Source organism: Alligator sinensis, unplaced genomic scaffold (genome assembly GCF_000455745.1).
Source record: "Alligator sinensis unplaced genomic scaffold, ASM45574v1 scaffold571_1, whole genome shotgun sequence".
Classification (NCBI taxonomy): domain Eukaryota; kingdom Metazoa; phylum Chordata; order Crocodylia; family Alligatoridae; genus Alligator; species Alligator sinensis.
Window position 1 is genome coordinate 1,284,947 of NW_005842300.1, and position 26,361 is coordinate 1,311,307.

General features: G+C 43.7%; 1 long non-coding RNA gene across 1 annotated transcript; it reads left to right on the top strand.

Moving 5' to 3' along the window:
* Window positions 1-3,717: 3,717 nt before the first annotated feature.
* On the top strand, window positions 3,718-25,963 carry LOC102377122. The gene is made up of 4 exons (XR_324395.1): window positions 3,718-3,790; window positions 22,930-23,037; window positions 25,460-25,545; window positions 25,700-25,963. It is a non-coding gene; the product is annotated as an uncharacterized LOC102377122 (long non-coding RNA).
* Window positions 25,964-26,361: the final 398 nt, after the last annotated feature.

Genomic DNA, 26,361 nt, shown 5'->3' on the forward strand with positions numbered 1-26,361 from the left:
ATAAACTTTAGCCATAAAGTTTCCCATTAAGAAGTAAATGGCACAGTCAGTAACATGAAATGAGAAAAGTCAATCCTGACAGTCAATTTTGTCAGTTTTATGAGAGATTAAATTAAGAAAGTCAATTCCAACTGTCATTTTCCCCAGGTTTGGTTGGATCTGACAACAAATAAAGAAAATAAATAAAGCATCCCATAAAACAGAGAGTGGTAGGAACTTAGCTCCTACAGAAGTGCAGTGGGAACTGGGTATCTAGTTCACTTGGACTTCTTTGAAAAATCCAGGTTTTATTATTTCCTGTGCTTCCAAAATGTTGTACCCAATTCCTCCATCTTTACTCACACTGGCTGCAACTTGCCTCTGCTTGTATCCTTATTGATAACAATGAAAAGAAACTATGTGTAAAATAGTTCTCGATGGGGGTTTCAAGATATGATCATTCCACATGCACTAGGCTTGATCCTGCAACTTGTTGAGTACTCTGGACTCAAAGCACTTAAGCACATACTTAACTTTAAGCAAAGACTATTCCCCTTGAAGTCAATGAAGTTAGTCACATAGTTACTGTTGGGCTTCGCCAAATAAGAACCAAGGTGTTCAGACCCTTGCAGGACTGACTCTATAGGTCAAATTGCCTCCGTTTCTTTCTCTTTCTCACACACACACCTAGGACTGAAAAGGTTTTTCATGTATTTTGTGCATTAAGGGTCTCAGATTCTGTCGAGCTTTCTGTTTTAGGCCAAGTGCTTTCTGTGCCCCTTGGTGTGCTGGCGCACCTCAACAACATTTCTTGCTCTGTGCTGTGCCTCAAGTCAACATATTCAGTCTTACACTTTTTAAAGCTGTAGGAAATTATTAACTCTGACAATTCCAGTTGACATTAAAGGTGATTCTCCCTATTCATCTCCAAACATGTTTTAGAGCAGGGGTGTGCAGGATGTGGCCTGAGGGTTACATCCAGCCTATGGAGCTCCCAGAGAGGGCATGGTCTTTTGCCAAATTCCCAACTGTGGAGCTGTGCTGGGGACGCATATTGGCTGCATAATGGGGTAAGCAACAGTTATGATAACCTGTGCCACCACTGCTGGGTTTAAATGGTTACTCACCGGCTACTCACAGTTCAGATCTAGGTGACCAAGAGTCCCGTCATCCAAATCCATCTGGGGTTCCCAGGTGTGTTTAACAGCCCTATCTTAGAGAATGGGCCAAAGTCTTTGATCACAGAAAGAAGCACTTTCCAATGAAACATTAAAAATTACCTCAGACTCTCTTAATACTATATTGCCCAATGATTCAATACCATGCTGAAACTTTCACCTGTTTTTTTCAGGAAGATTTGCCAATTTCTAACTTTGACCCAATTTGGGTCTTTAAGAAGAGGCTGGATGCCTACCTGGCTGGACTCATTTGAGTCCCGTTTTTGTTTTTAGGGTTTTTTGTTGTTCTCCCGCCCTGGCGGGGGCTCGGGCTAGAAGATCTATTAGGTCCCTTCCAACCCTAAAACTATGAAACTATGAAACTATAACCCCAAATCCATTTCTGACCATTTATGAGGTGCAATGAGCTTTATAATGACAATCTGTTGATCCCCCTAGTGATAGAATCCATCAAAGGTGGTGATGGTGCAATGCAGGATGGTAGATGATGAAAGGGTTAACGTCAAGCTACAGTCAATATGCAAACAGTGCTCTTTGGCATGTGGGATTTGTGTACCTGAGTAATTGCAGATGATAATCATATGGATGGGGATTTTTGGTTCACTAATGACCATTTTCAATAAACTTGAAATTCAGTCATAAAAAATCCTCAGGCTAATGCTCTTGAGTAGCCCATGCATGGAGAATCAATGTAGCCTTTATTGACATAGTTTAATTTTCTTCTGCTGTGCTCCTGTTGCGGCCATAAAAGCCTCCATTGAGAGGCCTTCAGCAATTGTGTGGAGATGACCTTCACTCTGGCAAATCAGATCATCATAAAAGAAATTAGTCTTATGTTCAGAAAAGATAAAGTCTTAAGGCCAGATTCCAGTCTCATGCATTAAAAAATTATTCAGAAGAAGGGAGTGCAATGAAATGGGCATAAACCTGAAATAAATCCATTAGCGTCTCCTCTAGAACAAGTAAGAATGTACTCTGTTTCATGAGTGACCGCCAATAAATGTGTACTTTTTGGGTCCCGATTCAGCAAAACATGGAAGCACATTCTCATTGTGAGTGTACGAATAGTCCTATTTATGTTAAGCACTTGTTTAAATGTTCTCCTAGGTTGGGAGCTGGGTCATGATGTGTGCTCAAGACATCTACGTCCAGTTTTCCCACTGACTCCCTACAGGATTTCAGTAAATCGCTTAAACTCTTAGTTCTATTTGTTTCAGCTACAAAATGAAAGCATTGATACCTATTGCGTGAGAGTGTTGTGACACTTGAGGCATAAAAACACGTAATGTTATATTGGTGTAAATGGCGCAGGACTTCCTGTCTGGAAGCATTTATCAGCTAATCCAGGATAACTTTTGTTTGTCCTCTCCAAACTCATAGGCAATGAAATTAAAACATAGTATTTAACCCCTGGATGAAACAGGGCTTGTCTACATGTGAAATTAATGTGACACAATAAACTTTGGTGCATTTCATGCTGGAGTTTATTGCTCCTGGGGGCTGTGTTTACACATGTTCTGGAACTGCAGCACATTGAGCTAGGTCAGATCAGCCCTGGCTGGCAGGCGGTGCTGGGGGTCAGCCTGCCAGCTCGGGCCTGCTCCCACCCAGCTCAACGTGCTGCGGAGGGGCTGGATGGGACACAAGGGTGCTCCAGTGTGGTGCTAGTCAGCAGGCAGCCCCCACACTGAAGCACCCTTGTGCCTCAGCCAGCCCTATCAGCCCCTATATATGCATAGTTTTGCACTAAAAAACTCCACTATAGGATAGTACTTGTGTTTACAAGTACTCAGCTATAGCAGAGTTAATTAGCTAACTGCAGCCTAATAGGGCTGCATGTGTAGATGCTGAGGCTTTACTATGGAGCTAATTAGGCAGCTCCACAGTAAGTGTCTGGTGTAGATGTGCCCATAGGGAGGTAAGTCGGTGTGGTCTAGCTTCACTCATTAGTGCAGTTTACCTTTGCTTGCTGTGGTTTAGGAAAACAGCTCCCCTGGATTCAACTGTCCCCTAGTAGCCCTCCCCACCAACCTTTTTATAGAACTGGATGTGCTATTTTTAAGTGATGCTTGTGAAGGGCTTTGGCCTTCTTAAATGTGCAGTGGTTTATACATTTGAATGTTATTATGTGCTATAAATAGGTTCCCTTAACAGCTACAGGATATAGCCAGGCAAAATTGCCGTTGAATTCAATAGCATCAGGATTTCCTCTGAGATATATGAGATCAACTATAATGTATACACAGGGAAATACTGACCATTTGCCTTTGTGAGCAGTTTTGTTAGAGTCAGCATTTTGTGCAAATGACCAGCTGTTTAGTTTCACTTGACTATGCAGTAGATGTAGAAGACAGGCTCCTTCTTGTGTTTAAAAAAAAAAAGTGGGGTGGAAGTGTGGCATAGCAGAAGGCTTGGTGTTCCTGCCTCTTTAAGAGAAGGCAGACTGAAGATGGAGGAGTCTGCAGGTGCTGCAAGAGGCAGTCAGGAGTCATCTGACCTAAAAGGGGTCTGGGCTTACAGGATATAAGCCCAGAGCAAGTGCTGGGGCAATAGTCTGATCCTGGCAGCTGAGATGTGAACAACTCCTGAACAGCAGGGCTGCAGCCAGGCTCCTGGCAAACACCTAAGCCAGGGTAAGCAGACTTGTGGTCTGGGGATTGAGACAAGGGGCAGTGATGGTCTCAGCTGGCTCAGAAGTGGGGTCAGGGCCCCAGAGGTAGGAGGCAAGGGCAAAGAGCAGAACCACAGCTGCACGGTTGTGAGAACGAGGAGGGTCAGGGATGGGCACCCCATAAGGGGTGAGAGGCAGAGTCAGGGACTCATTGCCCAGGACGGGTTAGCAGGGCCAGGGAACCTGCAGGTCTCAACCGGCCTAGGAGCAGGGCCAGGGCCCAGGAGGGCCAAAGGTCAAGGATGGGCCACAGCTGGAGACTGGCCGGGACCCACGGCTTGAAGAAAGGCAGAGTCGTGGCGAGGATCCCACTGCTTCAGGAGAGGTGGGATCAGGGTCAGGGACCCAGGGTCACATGTGGGAATAGCCAGATGGGTGAAGTATGCAGGTGTAGGCAGAGAGAGACCGCTCAATAGCAAGCCATGACACTGGTGAGGCATGGGCATGGTGTAAGGGGTGGTTGAAGCCATGTAGTAAGCCCTTAAGGCGCTGAGAAACGAGACCTAGGCTCAGGAGCGGGTGAGATCTCACTCAGGGGTCCCAAGGGCTCCCTTTTCTAGGTAGTTATTTGCATCAAGTCATGGTAGGAGAGCAGAAAGGGACCAGGGACATAAAAGAGCAGGGTGACTACCAGGGGGCAACATGGCCACCCCTGGAGCCCTAGCATGTTACAGGGGAATGGGGAGTGTTTGGAAAGAGTAAGGTGTGGAAAGGCTGCAGCAATATAACCTGCTACATTACCCTCCTATGATTCCCTTGTTCTTGTGAACTGACTGTACCAAATAAGACATGCAGAGATTTTCCAACAGGAAAACATCAGTACAGAGTGATTTCAGTGACTCTTGTTCCAAATAAGTATAAATGTGTGATTTAGTGCATGCAATGGATGAATGAACTTGTCTCAGAAACATTATTGTTAAAGACATTGCGTAATAGGAAATAAAATGAAAACTGGAAAGCCTGCTTAACTTCTCTGCTTGTTCCTAATGGATTTTTTAATGCTAAAGCACAAATGCGGTGCCTGAGGAACAGGACGCTCCTAGTAGTCTCTGTCCCCTATAACAGCAGCTTGTCAAAAAATGACGTGACAAGCCAGAACAGTGGCATTTTAAGGGGTATATAGAGAGATTAGTTTCTAGCAAATTCATGATGCACCCAGATATTTGGCAATAATGTCATTGCTATATCTTTCATCTACAGCATCTCATACTGGAAGTTAGGTGAAGGAGTTAAAGACAAGCAACTGCCAATAATGGACCAGCCCCCGCTTTGTAAAGACTTTTGGGAGACCCTGAAATACTTGTCTGCCTCTTTTCTACCATTTCTCATTTACTGCTCCTAATTTTATGGTCCCCATTCCTTATTTTCAACTTTCCTTTCCCCCCTCCCCAACTGTTCCTCAGCCTTTATTTGTCTTCAGAAGATGTTAACTTGACCGTTATCTCTTAAAGACTTCCAGATCAAGAATGCCTCTCTTTGGTTTGAGGCAGCTTGCAGGTGAGAAAAGGGCTAGGAACTTTGCCAGGTAAATGGCCATGTACCATTCCTGACAACAGCCAGTGCCTTTGAAAAGAAGTGCTCTCCGTGGATTTGAATACCGTCCTTAGTAACCCAGTATTTGAAAAGTAACCTCGTGGTCACATCCACATGAACAGGGGCATGTGTTTGCAGCAGGCAGCGCCCACACTCAGGTACCCTGTGCCCTGGCCAGCCAGGGAGCGGCATGTGGAGATGGGGGAGCAGGCAGCCTTGGGATTTCCTGGTAGCAAAAAAACCTCAAATAAAAAAGTGATGATGATTGTGAAGGGCTGCCTGCTCCCCCGTCTTGAGGCACACGGCACCTCAGCCAGCCGGGGAGCGGCTGGCTGGAGCACAGGGTGCCTCAATGCAGGGGCTCTGCAGCATGGGGAGAGGGGAAGCGGGACCCCTGTCTTGGCACAGGCCACTTTGACGGGCCTTGCACCCCTTTTTTCTTTGGGGTTTTATTTGCTACCGGGAAATCCTGGTAGCAAATATTGCCCTGACACTGCAAATTAACAGCGCTGCGCACTGTTTAGCAAGGGGTATGGTTAGTGGCACCATAAAGAGGCTTGCAGCACCCATCTGGATCTGGCCTGCAGCCAGTGCAAGTGCCAGAGCAGCAAGCCGGGGCCAAAAGCAGCCTCAGTGGTAGCGCTGTAATCTGGAAGGTTCATCGCAGTGGCAGCATTAATGAAACTACCTATAAAATGGCCCATTATGCGGTGTGGTGGTTCTGTCTAACGTGCTGTCTGCCAAAGTGAGACAAATGGAGAGCTGACTGTATGTCTATGGGAAATGTTGAGCGTGGGATTCTGAAATGTCATTTCAAATTTTATTTTACAGGCCATTTCATCTTTACATTATTTTTACATTTATTTTGTGCCATGTCACTTTAAGCACATAATGTGTAGCAGTGCTGACATGTTCTGCTATGACATAACAGAAGAGGTAAAATATTCAGTTATGCTCTCAAATGTTCTATTATTTTTATATATTATTTCTGAAATCCTTAAGGGCAGCTGCAACTAAGGATTAAATGAAACCTCATTTTTTAAGATGAAAAATTCCCCTGTTTAGCCACTCTGACATCACTGTGTCAACTGTAAAATGTGACTTGAGCCAGCGCTTTCCAGCTTTGTGCTAGCAGTGTATGCGCTGCAATGGGACAACTTCCCAACCTCCTGTGTAAGGAGAATTGTCACCATATAGAAGCCATACTCTGCAGGGTATAAAAGAAAGGATCCGATTCACTTCATGTCACCTGCTGCACCTTTCTTCCTAAAACTCCTTTTCTGAGTGTCATTTGTATTCCTCTTTCATAGCCAAGCTAATGTGAGTTCCCCTGATTTGAGTTGCCCTCATTTTCTGAGTAGGTTATGCCATCATTGCCATCCATACGGAGTTTGGCCCAGAGGTTTCTATCTGACTGCTGCCACACAGCATGTGCCTGCAGTGTAGTCTGACTCTGAGGGCAAACGGGTCATATTATGCCATGCATATTTATATTAACTCAAATAGCGAGGACCAGTAGATAGCTATGCTATTGTCTGAGGCTCTGAAATGACTCCTATCATCTAGAGCTTTGAGCAGTGTATTTAGATGACCCACAGCCAGAGTTTCAAAGCCAAGTGGAAGTTTGCAGCCTTGCAGGGGGTTTGTGCAGATGGATGGGGACAAATGAGGAGAAAGAAAGATAAAAGAAAAAAGTTTCCAACCTTCTGGCTTTCCAAATGTTCAACAGAAAATACACTACCAGAGATTTTCCAAATTGTGTGCCTAATGTCCTAGGTCTGAATTCAGTAGATTTGACCATACATATTTTCTCAAAATTCTTTCCTGAAAACAGTATTTTTCAATGAGGCAAAACTCTAAATAATTCAACATACATCACGTTCAACAAAATGCATTTTGGGAAAGAATTAAGTGAAGCAGCTCAGTAATGCCAACACATTCTTGACATTATTTTTAAAGTATAAAAAAATACGCAATCAAAATGGAAAGATTTGATTGTATCAAAACAGAGCATTTTGCTTGACTCAGAATTGCTGTTGTTCTGTCTTGCCCCGGATTTTTTCCCCTTCACATTATGGCATTCCTTACAAAACAGAAAATCTGTTTCTCATCCAGCTTTAATATTTAGGCATCAAGACCAATGACTCTCAAACATGCTCGGTGGCTGGAATCAGTACTGACACGAAGGGGAGAGTAGCATCTGTTTAAGTCCCCAATACTGTTTCCTGTAATGGTCTCTTGTCTCATGAAAACAAACACTGGTAGGACTGTATGTAGTTATATAATCCCTGTTTTATTCCACTACAGTTATAATAGGCAGTAATATCTATTCTTCATCATTTATTGCTAATTTTTTTAACACCCATCAGCTTAAACAAAGGTCAGGGCAGAAATCAGGGTAATGCTTTTAGCGCTTAACTATAGAACTGGGAGTTATATTTCTGGCATTTGTTCTTGGGCTTTATCTCAAGTTTGGCTGTGCTTCTCAGCAGTCAATCTTCCTGAACTTGCAGTGATATTCAAGCAAAGGAAGAACTAGAGGGATGTAATCAACAGTAGGTAGAAAGGAGATTAGGTACCAATTAGGTTACTGATATCTGCTCCATATAGATAGGAATCCTTCATCCTCCCTTTCACCCACTACAGTGAAATTTAGTCAACATTTTGGTTGAGCACAGTGGGACCATCTACACGTGTAACTAATTTGCAGCAATAAACTGTGGTGCATATCACACCAGAGTTTATTGCTCCCAGGTATGCTGTTTGAACATGCACTTGGGACTGCAGCATGTTGAACCAGGTTGGAGCAGCCCTGGCTGGCAGGGGACCCCAGGGGTCAGCCTGTCACCCTGGGGCTACTCTGACCTGGCTCAAAGTGCTGTGGAGGGGCTGGCTAGGGCACAAGGGAGTTTATTAGTTTCCTGCAACCTAACATGGCCGCATGTCTAGAGATGCTAATCAGTAGCTTGGGATCAAACATAAAGAACTGCATTCATTGGGAAGTACATGAGGAATATAAATAACGTAGTCAGAGCCTAGCCAGGCCCCTGAAGCTAAGACCCCTCTTTGTGAGAGGTGTCACTGGATACCGTTTTTTTTACAGGAAGCATCCAAGCACACTAGTTTTTATATAGCCTTTAAAACACAAAGCAGGGCCTCCAACAAGACAGCACTGCTGACACAAAGGAACAAAGCAGTTTACTAACTTTGCCAATACTATTTTCTATATTGACTTTTTTTCTCATGGAAGTAGTCAAGAGGTGTGTCCCTGCATAGCTATAAACTCTAGCAAGAAAGAGAGCCTGGATTGTTTAAATTCCAGCACTTATCCTTGTTTTACCTTGGGAACAATAGTATAAAAAAAATACAAAATGGGTGCCACCTGGCTGGATGGCAGCAATACAGATAAGGATTTGGGGGGTTTGGTGGCTCAAAGATTCAATATGAATCCACAAGGTGATGTAGTTGCCCAGAAGGTGAATACAATTTTGGGTTGTAGCAATAGATGCAAAACACAGGAGGAGATACTGCCTCTTTCCTCAGCACTGGTTAGGCCTCTCATAGAGTATTTAGTGCAGTTTTGGGGTCCACGTTTTTAAAAGGACATGGAGAAATTAGAGAGGGTCCAGAGGCAGGCAACAAAAATGAAGAAGGGCTTGGAAGCAAGGTGTATGAGGAGAGGTCGAAGGCTGTCCAGATTACACAAAAAATGCTTAAGAGGTGGCATGATGGCAATCTTCAAATATCTGAAGGACTGTCATAAAGAAGCAGGAAACACTAATGGCTTTAACCTGCAGCAAAGTAGTGTAACCCAGGTACACCCAAGGGTGTGCCCTATTCTCAATTGGATGGGATGGGTAGTCAGGAGGAGGTGCTGTGAGAGGGATGCCAGAATTTCGAGCAGATCCCTTTTTCCTCTATAGAGTTAAGGCAAGCCCACACTTCTTAACTATATACAACTTACTGAATTATAATATACATAATCATAAAACTAAATATCATATACATATATTTGCACAGTGACCAATAACCAAGGTCATACCCTAAATAACACTATTTACTTATCACAATGAAACAATTTCAGCAGCATCAACACAATACAACATTTCAATTACAAAATATAAAGTGCAAATGGGAACAATCTTAATAACATCTTTTCCTTAATATAGTCCCTGACCCATGGCAAGAGATAGTCCTCCTCCCAATGGGGTCCCTTGCGGGGTGTCCAGGAAGCACCAGGGGCCACTCCCCTTAGGGCCTTGACTAGGCAGGGGTTTGCCCACCCCAAACATCTTTCCCCTGTGGGACCCAAGGGCCCAATGACTCACGCTCCCTCAGGTGGTGGTCATCAGGGCACAGCTTGATGGGGTCTCCTCTGCTGAAGCGCCTCTCCAGGACTCTTCTGCACTGCTGGGCTCCTCCGGACCTGACAGTTTAGTCTTCAATCAGGTCCAGGAGAGCTGTTCTCCCCCTCCCCTCAGGAAAGGGGCATGACTTTATTTCTCTTGCTGCCTCCTGATTGGTGGATGGGCTCCACCAATCAAAACAGCAGGATCTCAAGCCTGGGACTCAACCCAAGCTCTGAAAGGTGAGCCTACTACAGTAGGTTGACTCTGGATATCAGGAGAAACTTCTTCAGTGAAGGCAGTGGGACAGACTACCTAGGGAGGTTGTGGAGTCTCCATCACTGGAGGTGTTCAAGAAGAGGTTGGACAAGCACTGGTCAGGGATGACATAGGGGTAGGTCTGCCTGTGCTCTACTGTGGGCATTTCCCAGGCTTATAGGTCACATTGGGCCAGGAAAGGATTTTTTTCCCCTTCCTGTTGCTTCTTTCCAGGGTTTTTCTTTGTGTTTGTTTGCTTGGTTTTTTTTACTTCCTTATTAGCACTGGGCGTTGGCTGCAGCTATGAGTAGGGATTTTGACTGGGGTATACCAATACTCCTACTGGGCCTTAAACCCAGAAGAGCCTGACAGGAGGGTCTTGCACCTCTTCTCAGGGTCAGACCGATCACCCCATTTGGGGTCAGGAAGGAATTTTACTCCATGGTCAGATTGGTGGAGACTGTGGTGATTTTTGCCGTCCTCTCTAGTGTGGGGTATAGCCCTCTTCCTTGGATCTCTTGAGCACATTTTAACAACTTTGTCCCCTGCCTTACCTGTGTTATACCTTGTGCTTATGTCAGGGTTGGGTATGTAGTTTTACTAATAGATTAGACAATGGACTTATATAGGATGGTTTGATCCTGCCACTGGCAGGGGGTTGGACTGCATGATCTCAGAAGGTCCCTTCCCTTCCAGCCCTATTTTCCTATGATAATATAAGACAGCAAATGCTTTCCTCATTGATGGAAGTTGCTGGAAGTTTAGCTCATGAAATATTGATTACATTTGTTCTATTTAAACTATTGCTGAACTGCGGCTTCTAATATCTCACTGCAGAGCAGATTGCCGTTGCCATATACGGCAAGCTTTCCCTTTTACTCACCTCGTCTTCAAAGATTATTTCTTTCACAGTCAGCTCTTGGACCTTATGAAACACATTCCAGGTGTTTTTCTTATGGTGATCTCAGCAGTAACGGCAATACATTTTAAAATCACTTGAGAGAGAGAGAGATTACTGTTTTCCTCATTAAAACTGTTTTCATGAGGAAGGCTTGGGCTTTGCAAAAATGCTTTCCTCTCTTCTTTGTGCTGGGGGGATTGGAAGCAAAGCAAAATACTTTAAAAGTAAGTCTCTTCCATCTGGTCAGCCACTCTTAAACCGACTTCAATCTGCCGGGAAAACTGTTAAAATTAAAACTGTTCCTATTTTTCTTCAGTTAAAACACTAAAAGGCATAATGAGAATAAGAGCTTTTATAAAATTACTGACTGCCAGGATGATGAATTTGCTCTCTCTCAGTAAAATGCTTCTGTGCTTTGGGTTTGATGTCAAGTTTATGCTGTTTGGCTATTACTCTGTTTTTAAAGTAGCTGTTTGAAACTTTTTTTTAATATTGTAGAAGTGCTGTTCATGTTTCTGCACTTCAGGGTCTGTTAGGGTTTTCATTATAATACTCTGTTTTTCGGGAGGGAGGCGGGGGAGGAGTTATGATTTAACTGCCAAATTTTGCTCCAGGCTACAACTTGATTTACATGTTCTCAATCTGGGAGCACGTGTGTGGAGGTTGGGTTGGTTAAATCCCTGATGCAGGTTTGGGTTTGCCAAAGTTCACTTTAGAGCTCTCTCTCTCTCTCTTTTTTCTTAGCATTTGTGCATATCAATGGGCTCTGATTTAGCACTGCTTCTTGTGCTTCAATTTACCCTGCCTCTGAAGCCAGCACTCATGCACAAAATCCACAGGGCTACTCATTAGGCCTGTGTGAATAGGGAAGTATTCCATTTGGATTCAGCCAATTTGGAGGACAGTGATTTGATTTGGAGATTTGGATCACTGTCCTGAATCGATTCGGATGAATTGGCTTTGGAAGATTTGGCTCTGATTCGGAGAGATTCGGTGATTCAGATTGGCCGGGGAGAGGCAGGCACAGCTGGGAAGCCCCTCTGGCTGTGCCTGCCTCTCCCCAGGAGGGGGGAGCCATGGGAGAAGGCCCCACGGCTGCTCTGCCCATCCCCTCCCCTGCCCAGCCCAGAATAGTCCCAGCACTTAAAAAAAAAAATCCCCATACTTACCAGCTGCAGCAGCGGCAATTGGGGCCCCTGGGCACTCATGGCAGAGCCCCCCCCAGCGCTGTTGCATCGCACAGTCTGGGAGCTGGGGCTACTGGGGCTGAGCAGTGCTGGACTCTGGCTGACAGGTGGAGCCACCCCAGCTCCCAGACAGTGCGCGGCACCCTGCTGTGCCGCACTACACCCATGCCATGGGGCAGCTGTCATGCAGGTACCAGGTGTGGGGGAGGGCAATCTCTGCTGCCTCCCACTGCCCTGCGCTACATGAGAGGGCTCTGCCATAAGTGCCCAGAGGTCCCAATTGCTGCTGTCAGAGCCAGTAAGTAAGGGGCTTTTTATTTTATTTTTTTTCATTTTAAAGTGCCAGGAGGCTGGGCTGGGTTGGGGATGGGGCTGGGCAGGGCAGCCATGGGGGCTTCTCCCGTGGCTCCTCTAGCTGTGCCTGCCTCTGCCTCAGCAGGGGGAGTCACAGGGGCTATGCCCTGCTGCTGCTTCCCCAGCCAACACAGCAGGGGCAGGGATGCAATGCAGGTGCAACTCACTCCAGGCGGCAGCAGGGCATAGCCCCTGCTCCCAGTGCTGCTGCACCCATATTAGCACTGGGAATGGGGGCTCTGCCCTTTTGCCATTTGTGAGCCAGCATGGAGGTGCATGGGATGTGGGCATGGTAGCACTGGGAGCGGGGACTATGCCCTGTTGCCACCTGCCCCCTTCTGCCTGGAGTGAGCCGTGCCTGCATCCTGCCTCCCTCCCACCCCGGCTTGGCAAGTGGCAGTAGGGCAGAGCCCTTGCTCCCAGGGCTGCTGTGCCTGCATCCTGTGCTCCCCACCTCCCTCTCCAAGTAACATGCCCACCCCCACCCCGGCTGAGCAGTTTGCCCCAGCCCCAGCCCCAATCCCTCCCTCCCCCATGCCATTTCCCTCCCCTCTCCTCCACCCCCAACAGACTTACCAGCTGGAGGCAGCTGTCTCCTGCCTGTTTAGTCTATGGCTAAATCTCTGAATTGGCTGAAGCTTTTCTGAAGCTTTTCCGAATCGATGCAGATGCTTCAAATCAATTTCGAGCTTTTACTTGGTCTCCCAATTTTGATTTGGATTCAGAGATTTGGTCCCTGAATCAGGCCGAATCTCATCCAATTGAATCAGCTACCGAAGCTTCACACAGCCCTATTACTCATGTGAAGTCTCACCAACACAAAGAGGGGCTGTGTTGTTGGCATGGCAGTTAATTGTCATTTCTGTTTTTCAAAACCAGTTTTTCTAGATGACGTGCCCTTTATTCAGATTCTAAACATGCACGCACTCATACTTAATGACACATTTATTTTCTTTTACTAAATCTGTACTTTGCTTTTTTTGTGGTGCCCGAGCTCAGCACCTCCAGTTTAAAATGCCTTTGCCAAAGTAGCCATAACTGAATTAGAGCCCAGCTGGAGATTTTGGAATTGGCCACAGAAACTTAGAGTGACTGGCTACCTTTTTCCTCCACCCACATTAGTGGTAGCTGCCATTTTGGGGGGGTCTGTGCGTTCACCTTCCATTCCCTATCCAGTAGCAGTAGCCGATCCAGGACAGGAAACCAAAGTAGAGGGAGAGGGAAAAGATGTCTTTTCTCATCAGTGGCAGTAGTACTTTTGGGGGAGAAAGGACAGCTTGCTGTAGAGAGCTGGGATGCTCCAGTTATATGGAGGTTAGCCTGGGGATTTGAGAGAGCTGGGTTCATTCCCCTGCTTCATCGCAAACCTGGATATATGGCTAAAGCCCTTGGTTCCCCACTTCCAAATAGTACTTCCCTCCCACACAAAGTCATTGTTATTAAGAACTGGGGCACTAAACTATGGTATAACTATGAAAGTAGATAGTAGCTATGATAGCAGGGAGCTGCTGTTGCACAGACCTGGGAATGCAGCAATTCACTAGTGGAAGATGGCAAATAGCTTGTTTTTAGGCAGTGAAATGCACCTCTCTGCTTTTTCTCCCTCATTTTCAGGCTTGAACAATCATTGTGAATGCTTCTAATGGGAATAATGGTAGGTTTCTCTCAGACCTTAAGTTCATACTTCAGATTCATTTGTCTGCAGTACATTGACTTGGGTCCTTTCAAAGTCCATTGAAGCATTTCAGTATTGACTGCAATCTATTGCTCTCCTAAATGGACCTATCTTATAAGCACATTGCTGTTAGGTTATTTTTCCAGAGCACTGTATCAGTTCATATGTGCACCTGAATAAGACTTAAATATAAACCATGAGTATGATTATACACAGCAGAGTCACTTACTCCTTGGCTCTAAAAGTCTGTTGACTCATACACTAAGAAATAGTAATTAATAGCATGTAACTTAATTAATTTGTACGGGATGTCATTGCTGTTTTTCAGGCTCATCCAAGTCTGTTTATCAGAGGTGAATCATCTTGTTAACATTTTAAAAATGAATTTATTGTACAATATGGACAAGGAAACTATGAAGCACAAACACATGCATACACACATGGGTTGACCAGTACTTCAGTTTTACTTGTCCTGAATCGTTTGAGTTGAAATATGGCCCAAATTCTGCTTCTGAATGCAGACAAATCTACATCCCCGTGGTGATTCAAGCCAAATGAGGAAAAACAACCCCAGTGATCTCTACAAAGTAGAACTAAACAGGTCATGCTGCCCTGATGCATACAACTTGCTGAAGCTGTATTTTTGTATGTTTGGTATTAACCTAGTGCCTAGTTCAGCACATTATATGATGCTTGGGAACCAATAGGGATGAGCACGCCAATTTATATTCAAGCAACTGAGCTGAGACTGGGGAGAGGGCATTGTTTTTTACTAGCAAATCCTACCTTTGAGGTTGTATGAAAACCCTGAGGCTGCATTGTTACTCCAACACTTTTCTCAATACTCCTTGCCGTGATGCTACATCTGACCATCAACAAGCTTCCAGCTGGAGTGGAGCTAAATTACCAAATAGGGATGGTAAGCTGTTTAGCTTCAGCCAACTCCAGGTCAAAACCAGGGCCACCCCAGCCTCAGTCATTGAGCTCCAGTATGCTGATGATGCTGTAGTGTGTGCTCACTCAGAAACAGACCTTCAGGCAGTTATCAATGGCTTTACCAATGCATACAAGAAAATGGGACTGACAGTGTTCACAAGACTAAGGTCCTTCACCATCAAGCTCCTAATGAACAGTCCCCAGTTTCAGTAATCCACAGCCAAGGTGCAACTGGAGAACATTGTTTATTTCCCGCACCTTGAAGGCCATCTCTTGCAGAAGGCTGACGTTGATGAAGAAATCCAAAATCGCCTCAAATGTGAAAGTGCAGCCTTTGGACACCTGAAGAAACGGGTGTTAGAAGATCGTGACATCTGATCTGAAACCAAGCTCCTGGCTTATCAAGCAGTCTTGATCCCTACCTTGCTGTACAGAGCTGAGATGTGGACAACATACAGGCAACGTCTAAAGTTGTTAGAGAAGTACCATCAACACTTCCTGTGGAAGATCCTCTGAATCCAGTGGGAAGATAGACACCAATGTTAGCATCCTCCTGCAAGCAAGCATGAGTATTGTGATCATCTAACATCAACTTAATTGGGCCATGTCATCCAGATGATTGGCTGTGGACTTCCGAAGCAAGTTTTATTCTCCTAGAACAGCCAATGCCTACACTCAAGCAGAGGGCAGAAAAAGCACTTCAGGGATATGCTCAAGGCCAGCTTAAACAAAAATGCAACACTGATTTCAATTTGTGTGAGACATTTGCCCATGACTGCCCCAAATGGAAGAAGAGTCTGCTGCAGGGATCTCAGTACTTTGAAACCTCATGACAACAACAGGAGATGGAAAAGCGGGAGCGGCAAAAGTGTGCCATGGGCCAAATAAAAATTCAGTGCCTCCCACCACACACGGAAACACATGGCCTAGTTGCAGTAGAGTCTGTCGATCCCAGATAGGCCTCATCAGCCATCTTCGGACACACAGATAAGACAATCACGGAAGACAATCTTCCTTGCCTCTGAGAGGTTGCTGAAGACTAGTATGACACTGTCAGTCATGGGTGCTGTTGGCCCTTTCCAAAGGCATGTAAGCCTGAGAGCAGCTTTCTATCCTCTCTTCTCCTCACCAATTTGCTCACTTGCATCAGGCAGAATGAGATGCTGAGGTTAAGTGTCTCATTGAAAGTTACCCAGCACCTGAGGGTGTGGTACCTTGATGAAGGCATCCACAAAACAATTTGGAAAGATCTCCTGTTCATCTAGTCCCATATCAAGCCACTAGGTGACACCGCCTCTCTGCTTCACCAAGTTTGAAGTGATGTATTTTAATAAAAAGACTTCACCTGGAAAGAAAGTAACCAGAAGATTGTTGCATTACTCATGGCACGGACATGCAGTGCTTGAAGGGTCTTTCTGACTGCTGACAGTGGGCTACACAGGCTCTGGCAATTGGCTTTCCTTATTTTCATCTGGGATTTTTGTAAATAAAGCTGATCTTCTTAACATTCACAATGGGCTGCATAGCCAGACTGTAGATGAATAATGTAAGCCAGGAGAAGCTAATGCCATTGTCTCAGCTGAGTTCAAGGGTCCTGCTATTTTTCAATAGAAAACATTCAGGTCCTGATATGAAGAGGGCAACCGAAGAGTTAACCTGGATCATTTTCAAACCCGAAGTCATTGCAAAGTTCCTATTAGGAGAGAGTGATGCGCAAAGTGATATAATAAATAAAGATACCCTCTGTTGACCAAGAGTAATGTTGACTGCGCTGATGGAAGGCTTGGGGACTCTAAGCATGATCAGAGTAAATTAAATAAGAAGTAATGTGGATATTTTTGGTGCATTTGTAAGAGGAAATCCAATTAAAATTTAACTTTAAAATGTAAGTTTCAATGTTTGCAGTGCCAGGATGGAATAGAAATGTGGCCTTTCTGAGTGATTTGTTTGTAAAGGAGTTTGCAAATAAAGCAATTATATTTCCTGTAAGTAAACATTTGTTACTATTTACCATTACTGCTCTAGTATTTATGGGGTGCCTGATTGCTATATTGGTTGTACACATGGTATAGTTATCTTATGTTTAAAAACAATGGAGAAGCGGAACCATTATCCCCATTGGTAACAATTTATTTAAGAAAATGCAATTATAAAAAATGCCAATATTCCTAAAATAATGGAAAGGAAAGGGGAAGAAGAAAAAGGATAGAGCTTTAAGCATGACTAGGAGCATGATTCAAGAGTATAACCATTAATCTAAAAGCCACTGAAGCCAAGGGAGATATTCCAATCGGAAAAAATTTGGATTAGGCACAGACCCCTAATGGTGTCTCTTCCTTTGAAGTCAGCATGAGTTTTGCATATGATTATTGGGAGCAGGATGTATCCTGAGGTGGAATGCAACAGGTCACCAAAATACTAACTTGCACTTAAGTGCTTCAGGCAGAACTTGCAGGGGATTCATGTCAGGGATAGGAATGCATTTTACCAGAAGTGGATGCTTGATGAAAGAGTCCCTCTGCCGAGCCCAGTTCATTCTCACATAAACTTTGTGGGCTTTTCAGTCTGTGATGCTTCCATACAAAGGCCTGCTGCCATTCTCCATCCTGACCCCCAGAAACACTGGGCAGCCACAAGTGTCATCGCCTTGACTCTGCACTTCTAAGAATAAATACTGTATCCAGGCCTCTTACATTGCTGTCTTTCGAGCTTTCTTGACTTTAGATTTTTTTTTTCCATATTATCAAATGGAGTTACGTTTGGAGTGTGAAATTTGGTATTTATCTTCACTTGGAAATGTTGGTTGCTGTTGTTTCATTTCTCCTGTTGTAGAGTTGCACTCAGTTCCTCTGGATCTTAGAGTCATTTACACTAGAAGAATGAGTCCTACAGCAATTTTAACTTCCTGTGTAAATAACTGTTCATGTCCCTTGGGACAGCACAGAGTCGCTCCCTCCTGCTAAAGAGGAGGTTAAAGAGCATCTCTGGGCCAGGCTAGCAACCAATGGTGAGTATGAAGAGAGGAGGATAGAAGGGAGGTCAGCAGCAGGCTCTCAGAAGCTGTTTAGCCCACTGTAGGAAATGGAAGGAGAAAAAAGAAGGTAATCCCTGAAGGGAACTTTGCCCAAGGGAGAGGCAAACCACCCTGGAAAGAAAGCAAAAGTGGGCTTATAAGAGGATCATAGGGTGGCTAATTGGGCATCATCCAAGCATAATGGTTCATTTTGCATTTTCATCATATTTGGTGTTATAGTTTGTGTTGGTGTTCATAACGTTTGGTGTTTGGGCTTTGACAGGCTGAAAGCCATGTGCTCCCGTTGACTCCAGCGAGACTGCTCTTACAAAAATAATATCGCACCAAATATTACTCCCTGTGAGTGAGTGCAACAGTTGAAACTGAAGTGCTTTGGATAAGAGATAAGAAGGCACTATTGAAAAGTGCCGCTAATTTTTCTGCTAATTTGTTTTACCATAATAAAATCTATGGTCTGGGACAGATGTTTGGATTCTGTTTCCCTGTATTTATTAGACTTGCTCACACACTAGCATTTCTGCTCCATGGGGGATTTTGAAAATCTGAAATGTGTTTTCGTTCCAATTCAGAACAAAGGCCGCTTGAAATTTCTTGAGAAAAAGAAATAATAATAATAAAAAAAACCATGTTTGAATGATTCCAGGTTCCAGCTTGATTTTTGGCAATGTTGAATTATTTTCATTTTGAATAGCTTAATTTCAATAATGTTCAAGTAGCACAATACATTATATTAACTATATTTAGCATTATATATAATATTAGAATAATATGTTATAATGAAACAAAAACATTAAATTATACTTTAACCTTAAGCAAAATGTTTTGACATTATTATTATATAATTTCATTTCAATAATTAATCATTTTGATCTGTTTCCCAGTAAAAACAAAAAGCTCATAAACATTGACTGGTTCCCAGGAAGTATTTAGATTTTAATGAAATGGTCCCTTCCAATGGAAAGCTGAAGCATCTAAAATGCTTGAACAAGGCTAGAATTTACCATTGCAGCACCCCTGTGAGACTGATAAATACTGATTTCCCCATGTTATGGGATGGGGAACAGGGCAGCTAGATGGCTTGCCCAAGGTCCCACAGAAAGTCTGTGGAACACCAGGGGTTTGAACCCAGATCTTATTCTTAATCTAGTCCTTAACCATTGTGTAGCCCTCCTATCAGAGCTGGTAATGGTCTTTATGGCTAGGGACAGAAATGACACACAAACCGGTGCAAGTGATTGGCAGCCAGTTCAAATCTGTAACACAACAGCAGTTCAGTGCACATAAACAACTTTCAAAATGGCCAAAACCAGTTTAAGACAAACCTGGATGGATGTAGTATCAGACTTCACTATTTAGGTTGAATTGGTTTATTGAACTTCTGTCCCAGACTCAAGTTAACTCATAGTCCACCAGCATCCCAGGATGCTTGGCACCTCCCCTACGCTCCCCCTCACAGGGTGTGTAGGCTAGTCCTGGCCGGTGCTGTCTGCTCCAGCTCAGCAGGGAGAAGCACTCTAGTGGCCCCTGGCGTCTGGTTTGAGTCACTGCAGGCATGTGGCTGCATTTCGAGAATCAAAAATGAACGTCTGTTCGCTTGCTTCTCGGTTCAATCTTAGAGAAACCTGCAAAGATTGAATCAATCCGGCCTCGGTCCTTTTGACTGTCTGTACTTAGCCTATATGTCCAAGTCGTTACATGTTTAAAACTTCTCTTGCAAGCTGCCTCTTTTAAACCCTCCTGTTCTTAAATTTGTCACAGGAATTAGGAGGTGTATCCTGTCCCTACCAGGGCTTTAGGAAACAGAAGAACTTGTCTCTCTAGCGTAAACCCATGAATACTTAGAAATACTGGTTGAATTGTTCACTCTTCCAAACAGTTTCATCATCTAAGACGGCTGCATTGTGAAAACATTTTTGGTGACAGTACATAAGGCCTCACATCAGTTTTGCTATAACGTGTCACATATATCACAACTTGACACTAACATAGCATGATGGAGGAGGTTACATCCCTATAAAGAAGATACACTCTTGATTTAAAGTAACTAGCATCTGGGTTTCATAGACGTGTAGCTGAGGGAAGATTCATTTGACAACTGCACTTGGAAAGGAGAATTGTTAAGTAATTGACATTTCTGGCCCAAATAAAACATTTGCTCTGAACTTTTATTTCTGAGACCTGCATCCTCGGTTCAGATGTCTTTGGAGGATATCTGACAGAAGGATATGTGAGGCTGGCTGCTTCTAATTAAGCACAGAGTTGCCACCTACTTAAGTATGTAATGGGAACAGCATATCTGACATCACAGCAGCTGGGTCCATGGTAAGAGTCTAAAATGAAGTGCTGTTGCATGATACAGACTTCAGGTTGCAGTACACTGGCTTCTTGGCTCAAGAAGCTATGTCTCTGCCAATAGGATAGGCTTGAAATACAGATGAGAAGCTGAAGGGAAGGAGCTTGGTTGGGGCAGGAGCAAAGAGATTCCTGTGAAAAATCATTTGACATAGTTCCCCCCTTGATTTACAGAATGGGATGTACACACACACCACCATGGGTCCATGGGTGATAATGAGGTGTGTATACAGAGGCTATATATCTCTGGGATGTAGTTCTGGCTCCTGGTGATACAGTTCCATGTGAGTTATAGGACCATCTTTCCAGAGAGAGAGGGTCCCTGGAATAGATGATGCAGCCCAATTTTCCTTTTTCTTGCCCTTAGCATCCCTGCAGGGCCATAGAAGTGAACAGTACATATCTCTACCACATCCCATTGTCTTATTCTGTTCTGGTTCCTGGACCAGCAGGTGTCCACAGGACCTGGGGAAAAAAATCGATGATGTGTTATTCAGATAGCTTAATCACCCACCTCTATGGGAAGATGAGAGATCCACATGTACATGCAAGGCACCCTTTGCACACATGCAAGCGCGCACACCCACCCACCCACACGCGCACCTGTAATATGTCTGTGGTTTTTAGTTTATTAACATAGAAAATGGACTTGTACAATAGAAACCAGCCCTCTGTCTAATCTACTATTTACCTCAGCATCCATACCATCCATTACTTAAGAAAAATATACTTCATTTGCAGCAAGACACCTACATAGAAGCATTAGCTATTACTAAAAAGGCAGAAACAGCTCTCTTAGGAATGAATTGTTTTGCTAATCTCCACCCACCCACCAAATCAGAGCACTTCATGGGCTGGAGGAGTATCAGTTAGTGATGTTGCTTCCATTGGCTCATAGCCTTTCCTGGGATGTGGTTCGGATACACTTGTTTAGTCACTCTCACTTCTTTTCTTAAAACTATCTTAGTTACATTGTTCATGGGTAGCTTTGTTGGAAGAAACCTAGAGAACAATTCAATGGCTCATCAGCCATGACTTTTTCCCCAGGGTTTCACGGCCAATGCTGACATTTATTGGCCTTTGATTTTGAGAGAGAGGTTTAAAAATTAGCTATTTTTATTGGATTGGCCAACAGTGATTTGATTTTTTTTTTCTAATGCAGTCTTGGCTGTGATACAATATACTCCCCTGTGTGCACTCTGGAAAGATTTAGGTCATGCTGTCTGAGGAAGAACTAGATGATTTCCAAGAAGAAAACCTGAGGAAACTCTTATTAAATCCAAAAACTCCTTGAAGAGACTTCCTTTTAATACAAAAATAACTCAGACAATATAGTGCCTTTTTACATTGTTTGTTTGCATTGCTTTGCTGTTTAATGGTTCAGTACATAGGGAAGCACAAGACAAAACCCTGCAACATTAAATTGAAAGAGAAAACATGTTTTCTAGGGGAATGATAATAATCTTCTAGTTTCCAAATGCTTCTAAAAGCTTGAAAAAGCTTTGCTAACAGTTCATCCATTTTTTATTAATCTTTTCGCCTTCCATTTAGATGTTGAGTTAGATTATTGATGTTTTCTGGCCTGTCTGACTTACCTCCCCGACGGAGGCACTTTACTTATCTCTTATCCTGGGGTCAGGATACATAGAAAAGAAACAAAGCAAATGAACGAACAAACAAACAAAATGTGGCTGTTGCAAATGTCAGAGTATTTAACCCACTTGGACTTGACAAGATTAAGTTATGTAATGACCTGTAACATTTTTGTCCTTTTTTTGGACAGTTATATATTACGGGCTCTATATGAGCCATCAAAAAGTTCTAGCGCGGCAGCAGATTACTCCTGTCCTTCAAGTAATCAAGGCTGTCGAAATGGTGCAAAAGGGCACTTAGGGAGACTGTTAGGGCTTTGAACTACCTGGATCTCCCAAAGCCTTCAGAGATCATTGGGGATTTGAGTATGCTCAGGGAGGAGCTGCCCTGTTCATGAGCCATCTGAAGATGCAAGGCTTTCCATGCGTTTCTGGAATAAAATGTCTATGATGTGCATTTTCATTTAAAACAAGGCCCCTCCACAATACTCTGAGACTGATAAGGACTCTAAAGCAGGTATATATTGTACCTAAGTGCACTTTAAAGTTTTTTTCCACTGCTGAAGTAGTATAAAAGGGCCTCATTGCAGCTAAGAATTGGCCTGTATAACCTATGTATCCAGGACCCAGTATTTAGCATTATTTTGAGGGTTTGGGCTTATAAGAGCCACAGGAAAGATAATGCAATATTGTCCTCTAAAATCTTAGCGCTAAAAAGAGTCACATAGTTAAGTACATTTACCAGGCTCTGGTTAAAAAAAAAAAAATCATGTCTGGCATAACTATTGTTTGCATGTGTGTATGTGACCCTTGGAGGCACGTCTTTACATAATAGGTATAACTTTGATTGATCACTAGAAAACTCTGAAAAGACAGTGTCATGAACAGCTGATCCACTCTAATTTCTGTTTTTCATCTCTTCCTTCCTTGCAGTTGTGCACATCTCTTTCAAACAAACTGGATCTTCATTTACAGCTGTGTAAACCCCAAGAGGAATGTAATGGATGTCGGACAGAGGACTGACAGTCACCCATCTTTTGAGTAAGGCTGTTTTACTAAATCAGTTTTATGAAGATATGTGCTCCTTTAGACTCATTTTACATGCTGATAAGCCAAATATCATTCTTGATTAGCAGTGATTCAATTTTGGTTAAGTCAGTGGGGTTGCATGGGGATAAATAAGCATAGAGTGTGCCCAGCTGGTTGCTTTTTATTCAGGGCAGAATATCTATTAAGGTGTGGGCATCTTGAGCTATGTAATCTATCTGCATTTTAAATCGAGTATATGCACTTCAGTATTACCAAAGAAAAAAACTCTCAACCACAGGGATCTCTGGAAGGTAGAATTTCATAGCTTAGTGCAAAGATTTGGAAAATGCTATAAAGCTGATTGAATTACTGAAGCATATAATAGGGCAAAAATCCTATGATAGGAGACAATTATTTACTATCCAGGAAGCAGAGAATACCATAAAAAGAGTTATTTTTCCTAATAATTTTTCAATCAAGCCTAATGTTATTGCTTCTGTATAAAGAATGGTTCCTGTTAAACAGGGATCCTAATGTTTCTTGGGTATTAATCACACAGCATCATTGCTGTAGATGGGATAGCATTCGGAAAAAGATCTTCAGGCTCCTCAGAGAACTTGCCTTGGAGTTTCTGTACTATTGGTACCTCTGAGACAGACATGGTGCCCATGTGCTGTCTTGCTGATTATGCCAAAAGCTTCTGATATCCATATTCCTATAAGTATTTTTCTGGTTATTTTATTTTATTTTATTTTATTTTATTTATTTATTTATTTTTTTTAATAATTTTTGATCATCTCTCTCTCTCTCTTTCTCAGTCTATGTTCTCTGTACTTTACTTTGGTAGATTTTTCTATAAATTAGGGGTGGGCAAAATATAGCTCATGGTCTGGATCTGACCCACCAAGTGATTCTATCCAGCCTGCAGTGGGTGCTTCAGTCCCACCTGGCCCTTACATGGAGGGTATCCCAGGTTCATGTGGCTAGTCCTGCCACCCCCAGGTACAGAGGTGCCACCTGGCACAGAGCGCAGCCCTATCCCTGTGCATGGCTCTTGGGCACACTGGGAGCTGTAATCCACGGGGCTAGGTACTGGTTGGAGTGGGGCAGCAATGTAGTTGGACTCAGCTTCCCAGAAGCCCCCATGATAATGGTTCACTCTGCACTCCCACTTCCAGCTGCTGCTGCCAGTGTCTCCACAGCCAGGCCCAGCCATCTGCTCAGACATCCTGGACTGTCCACCCTGTACCCACCACCAGAGGCACTGGGAGGAGTGGGTGGGTTGGGTCCCCATGGAGACTGGGGCAGGGACCCCACAGGCAGGGCACACCTGGCTGGGTGGATGGTCCTGCCTACCAGTCCTGCTCCCGGACACTGCTCCCCAGCCCCGCTTGGCCCCATATCATCTGCTCAGCTGAGCATGCCCTGCCTGCAGGGGTCCTGGGCTGGCCTCCATGGAGACTATGCCCACCTGCCCACTCCGTCCAGCACACCCAACAGTGGTGAAGATAGGATCAGTTGATGTGTCCCTGACTTTCTCCCCCCCCTCTCCCGCTACCGTGCCAGGTGGTGTAAACCCAAGATTGGGGAGCCAAGGCTGGGTCATCACCCCCCTCCATACCCTGGCCCTCAACAGCTCACCAAAACCAAAACTCCTTAAGAATCCCTCCAGCCCAAATAATTGCTCACCCCTGCTATAGATGCTATTATTACTGCCTGGCACTTTTAATTTTCCATCGGTGATTGGTTTTTCCTCCTCTGCAGAGTAAGTCAGTGTTAGTGTTTAACATTAAAAAGGTTATTTATTGTGATAGCCTTTGAAACCCCAGTCAGACATGGAGCCTGCATTTTGTGCTCAGTGCTGGAGAGACAAGGTGAGAAACAGTTTTCTAGTTGGATTGGTAATCAGAAGTCTAGGATGGAGCTAAGGCAAGACACTCCAGACAGTGTTAGTCAACAGCACGCTCAATGACCTTCAAAAGGAGAAGAAGGGAAAAGGGGGTCATGACTGTTTTTAGGCTGGGGCCAAGCGAAATGAAAAAGGAGGGAGCAAAACCAGTAGTTGAGGACATCAGTCTGGTCAAAGAACCATGATGAATGGACCACAGGAAAGGAGGGGAGGTGATTCAACTGACTGTATCACATCATCCACGTCTGCCCTGCGTAGGATTATCTGAAATGGTGGGTCAGCTCTAGCAATCCTGTTACATGGGGCATCCTTTCTTATCACTCTTGACCCTGTTTTAGTACTAGGTGGGGAGAGTTTAAGATGTGGGGGGGTAGGCTTATGCATACACAACCTTCTGGTCTTGATTGGAGTGTAATATGAGCACTGCTTGAATTTTGCCAGTGAAACTTGTGACATAATAGAACTTTTAAAGTATGCTTTGAAAGATGAGGAGCTTTAAGCTACATTCCTAAATCTTTATTTCAGCACCTAAATAAATGGCCGGATCTTCAAAACCACTGAGCAGTCTCATTCCCACTGAAATCTTGGCCTCTGCACACGTCACACAGATTGTAAGCTCTTTGAAGCGGGGCCTCTCTTTGCCCTATGCTTGTATAACACTTAGCAGAGTGTGTTGTTAGCCCACAATTGGGACCTTGGGGTTGACAACAGTACAAATAATAAAGGCTATGATTTTTTTTTATTTTTGTTTTGTGATGGTCACAGACACTCTGAATATGAAGAAATTGATTCTGGAGATCCAGCATGCCACTCAGAGGAGAAAATACAAAACACGGTAAAAATGACTGTGGCAGAATCATAGCCTTGATAATAACCTATGATGATGACGGTGATAAAGGAAACCAATATGATGTATTTTCAGTCCCCCGTTTAAAGGAGATCATCTAGCTTTGCTGTTATTATAGCTCCTGAAGAAGGGCTAAAATGTAATCAGTATGTAATGTGCAAGGACAGAAATGTCATAGAAAAAGACACGTCCCCATATGTAATATATCATCTTCTATTCTTTATTTTTTTGACAAATCATATGGCACAATGTTATTAATTCCATCTATAAAAGTGTAGTATGATGCAGTAGAAATACGTTGTGAGAATTAGATGAGAGGGTTTGCAGGTGGATACAATTTAAAAATATTTAGCTAATGGATCTCTTTTCTTTTCTTTCTGGTACAATGTTAATGATAATTTGCATTCAAAGGTCTTCTTGCCTAGGGTCCTTAATTTGTGTACTGCACCAGACATTCATTAAAACCCTATGAAATACAGACAACTCCACAGAAACTTGCCCACCAAATTTGACTCATCCTACAGATGGTACATACAGGTTTTAATGACATGATTGCAAGTTCTTGCCATGCCTTATATAT